The sequence below is a fragment of the Notothenia rossii genome (genome assembly GCF_949606895.1).
Source record: "Notothenia rossii genome assembly, chromosome: 3".
Classification (NCBI taxonomy): domain Eukaryota; kingdom Metazoa; phylum Chordata; class Actinopteri; order Perciformes; family Nototheniidae; genus Notothenia; species Notothenia rossii.
In genome coordinates this window covers 83,284,914-83,289,481 of record NC_136901.1, presented here as the reverse complement: position 1 = coordinate 83,289,481, position 4,568 = coordinate 83,284,914, and the positions used below count along the sequence as shown (strand labels likewise).

At 36.8% G+C, this 4,568-nt stretch overlaps 1 long non-coding RNA gene across 1 annotated transcript; it reads left to right on the top strand.

Moving 5' to 3' along the window:
- Positions 1–1,066: 1,066 nt before the first annotated feature.
- On the top strand, positions 1,067–3,436 carry LOC307033927. The gene is made up of 2 exons (XR_013806717.1): positions 1,067–2,160; positions 2,960–3,436. It is a non-coding gene; the product is annotated as an uncharacterized lncRNA (long non-coding RNA).
- The last annotated feature ends 1,132 nt before the right edge of the window (positions 3,437–4,568 follow it).

Genomic DNA, 4,568 nt, shown 5'->3' with positions numbered 1-4,568 from the left:
TGTGATGCTTTAATCAACTGAACGTGCAACGTTTTTTTATTATGGCATTGGAAGCAGAGATTTGTCACATTTTTCCTGGGCGCAACCCACACACTCAGCTCTGCTGCTCATCCCACAGATGCATGATCCTCACAAATGTGGCACCATTTGAAAGGTAAATAAACAGGTTTTCCAACGGTATACATGTATTGAAAGAAGCATTGTTACTGCAAAGAAATAATCTATCAAACACAGATTTCCTTACTTTTTGTGTTTAAGTTTATATCAAATACAGCAAATATCTTAATTCATACAAAAGTAGTTATGTCCCATATTTTTGTGCATCATAATATTTGTTATTATTTAATATTGTGTTAATTCTTCATGTATGCATCACTGTTGAGAAGTGATGTGTGCAGTGGTCTGGGAAACAAGCAAAATCACATGCAGCTCCACAGGACGTTGGAGGTGAGTCGTGCAAAATGTAACTAAGTTCTCATCATGTTATTGTGAGTCATGTGGTTTATGACTATCAGCATCTCTAACTTGCAGGTCCAGCATGATGCATATGAATGCTCTTAAGCATTGACCTCAAAGGGAAGAAAGACATCTGTCCTATACACCTGTCAGATCTGTTATCAAACCCTTATGTTTAATTTGAATGTAAAAGCACTTTTAACTGTGTAAACAATATTCTCTATTTTGTTTGTAAAGCGAAACATACTAAATGGAAAAACACAATACTTAACTTTTCCTATTGTGTCATTGTTATTGATGACATTGTTCGAGGCACTACTGTGTGTGAATCGTTTGCTTAAAAGACTTGACATTTTAAAAATGATTCATATTTCAGAAGCATGTGTGCAGGTTTGAAAGACTTAGTCAAACTTCAGAGGACGTGTGGTGACTAATGCTATATTGCATAATGTTGTCAAACAGTAAATACTTTGTTTACCTTTGGCCAACGTGATGGTTTGGGAGTTTTCTCCCCAATGCGAAGTTGGGCCAGGAAATCAAAGTTCAAAACAACTCTTATAAATGATCCAGCAGTTTGAAGAGACTTCACTGTCACTGAGTTTGTGATTCAGGTAAATATGCCTTTTATGAAACATTAGCATACAATATGTTAAAGACAAACTTGATGACCAAAAACTTGTTTTCATTTATTTCTACCTTTTCAGCTGCAAGGACTAGACAAAAGGAAGGGAGGGAAACGGTTACCATTCCACTGTTGAAGAAAATGGAACAATGTATTTTATTATATAAAGCTTAAATATGTTAAAAACTGTGTTAAAACTCTGTATGCCATAATCATGTATCGTATAGTTTAATGCTTTTTTCTATAAAAAGGATGTATAACATAGAAATCCTTATATTGGTCCTTTTAAAGGCCTATGTAGCAAACTATGCACTTCCTCTTTCAGAGGAGATGGACTTTCTCAGCACTTCCTCTTTCAGAGGAGACGGACTTTCTCAGCACTTCCTCTTTCAGATGAGATGGACTTTCTCAGCACTTCCTCTTTCAGAGGAGATGAACTTTCTCAGCACTTCCTCTTTCAGAGGAGATGGACTTTCTTAGCACTTCCTCTTTCAGAGGAGACGGACTTTATCAGCACTTCCTCTTTCAGAGGAGATGGACTTTCTTAGCACTTCCTCTTTCAGAGGAGACGGACTTTCTCAGCACTTCCTCTTTCAGAGGAGATGGACTTTCTCAGCACTTCCTCTTTCAGAGGAGACGGACTTTCTCAGCACTTCCTCTTTCAGATGAGATGGACTTTCTCAGCACTTCCTCTTTCAGAGGAGATGAACTTTCTCAGCACTTCCTCTTTCAGAGGAGATGGACTTTCTTAGCACTTCCTCTTTCAGAGGAGACGGACTTTATCAGCACTTCCTCTTTCAGATGAGATGGACTTTCTCAGCACTTCCTCTTTCAGAGGAGATGAACATTTCATCTACGCACTCCTTTTTTGGAGTGTTTTGGAGTGAACAGTTAACCACAAAGCAACGAAGAAGAACGCCTCTTACGTACGAGCTTGCACGCACAAGGTCACAAACCACGTGACAAAAGAGGATATAAAGAAGACTGAAGACCATTGGAGAGCAGTTCCTCTTGTACTCAGTTCTTCTTGCAAAATAGTGGACTTGCACAACTGCAACTGCATTCTCCAGAGATAACAGCTGGTAAGTAGCACTTAGTCAACTCTGTTGCAGAAAAAGTAAGTCATATTGGAGGTCGCAAGGATCGTTTGATCTTAATTACTGCAGCAGTGCTTAACATCCCAAAGGTTTCAGAGGTTTGTTCATTAAGGTCTGTGACTAAAATATAAAGGGATAAACTAACAGGAAAAGATAAATGATGTAAAATTGATGAATGGATGTAGTATAGAAAGAAGGGAGTTTATCGGTACCTCGTGGTGGTGTGTAAAGGACACACCTTTTATGCCCGGACTGAGTAAAAAACTTATCAATTGCACCACATTACACTGAAAAGTTTTGTATTTTCTTATTACTCTCCCTTTTATAATGCTGCAGTCGGTAAGAGTTTAACATTGATATTTTGTTGTTCCTCATGACTGTGTTCGATGTTGTCTTACCTGATTTATCTGCAGGTCTGTAACACGTAAAAGTTCAATACAAAACAATTTCTTTAGCAACACTCATTCAATATGTATTTCAATTTCTTAAGACACCTTTAATCTCAACAAACAATATGTCCAACAAATATGTATATATTTTAATTCTGCAAAATAGGACAATATAAAAAGAAAAACAACCATAAAATGCATTTTAATATAATACAATGAGTCCATTGATTTCATCGTGTTCAGTACTTGTAACAAGTATAATTTGATAATAGTGCGCTACAAAACCACGTCTCATAAAATGTAATTGCATACGGTAAATATTCATTATAATAAGTACTCATTTATGCTGCCATTCATTCTCTAACAAAAGTTTTTCCCCTTATTTTCTTCACCAGGGAATCATGTGGATCTCATTTGCTTGTTTGCTGTTGCTTTCTGCTACAGTGAGCTCTATGAATGAGCGTCACAACAAATTTGTAAAACAGCACATCATCAAGAAAATGAATGTAAACAGGTGTGACAAGGAGATGGGGAGGAAAGAGATCACCGAAACTGACAGTAGCACGTGTAAAGACACCAATACCTTCATACTAGCAACCAGCCGCGAAGTCACAAAAGTATGTGGGAAAGCAGGAAAGCCATATCATGGTGGTTTGACCATAAGCACCCAACCCTTCCCCATTGTCGTCTGCAGACTGAAGACAGGGAACAATAAACCCAACTGTCAGTACAAGGGTAAAAGTGACACCAGGTACATTGTAATCAGATGTGAAGGAAACTACCCAGTGCACTTCGCCAAAGACGTTTTTTCCCTTGGTTAACGACTAACTGTTCACTGTTATTCGCAATATAATAAAATACATTTAACAGTTTACGATTGTCTTTTTCTTTTTTCATGCATCAAGGTGCAAAATAATTACAGAAACAGAAAGGCTGCATGTAAAAGTTATATTGGGATTATTGTGGACTATATTGCGATTTGTAAATGCAATATTATAATATAAATGCTTTCATGGGTATACTTGATTAGTTATTGAAAGGAAAATGCACAAACTACTCCTCATTTTAAAAGGTGTATTTCTCAAGTCATTCATACAAAACTAAAGTAACATAAGTTCAAAAACTGGAACATTAAAGCACTGTTTTCAAAATAACAATAAAATAATAAATAATATTTAAGAACGTTTAATGAATAACAACAGAGATATCCTCTTTCAAACTAATGGCATTTATGCAAACTGCTTTGGGCCGATTTCTCAACAGTAGAACAATGAATATCACCACTGTTTCCTAATGTGTGATACATTACTTTGGAAAAGGTTTTTGTGGGAAAAAGTTTGTCTGATATAAATAAAGTATAAAATATAACGATGTATGACGACAATGTATAACGTCTTTTCAATTTAAAAATGGGAAAGGTAATTTAAATTACCAAAACAATGACGACTGTAATGTTACTCTATCTTTATAAATCTGAACTTTAGTTGTTGCGCATTCTTCTTACTTTTCACTGTTTAAGGGGATGGTAAAAATATGTTGTGTTGCTGCGTACTGTAGGCAGAGGCGTTTCTAGACCAATTTGACTGGGGGGGGCCAGGCTGGGGCCAGTTATTTTCTGAGAGGGGCACAATAAATGTACGATGAAAAAAAGAAAGACAGTATGAAGTAATTACGCATAAGAAAACAATGCAATACAGTTATTGGTATTTGTTTCAGTACACATATTTCAGATACTTATGGTTACAGTTTCTACGCTCTAATGGGTCCGACTAGAATGAGAAATAACGTTAGTTCCGCCGATACCGTCAGCCAAGAAATAGTTTAATCATAAACTTTTCATTTTCAGGGGGGCCACAGGAGGGTCCAAAGTCGGTGTTAGGGGACACTGGACCCCGTTGGTCCTCCCCTAGTACCACCCCTGATCTGTAGCAACATTTGTTTTTCAAAGTTTGGTCTTATTGTAGCCGAGCTTAAAGCCAAAGTATCATTATACAACAGAGGTCA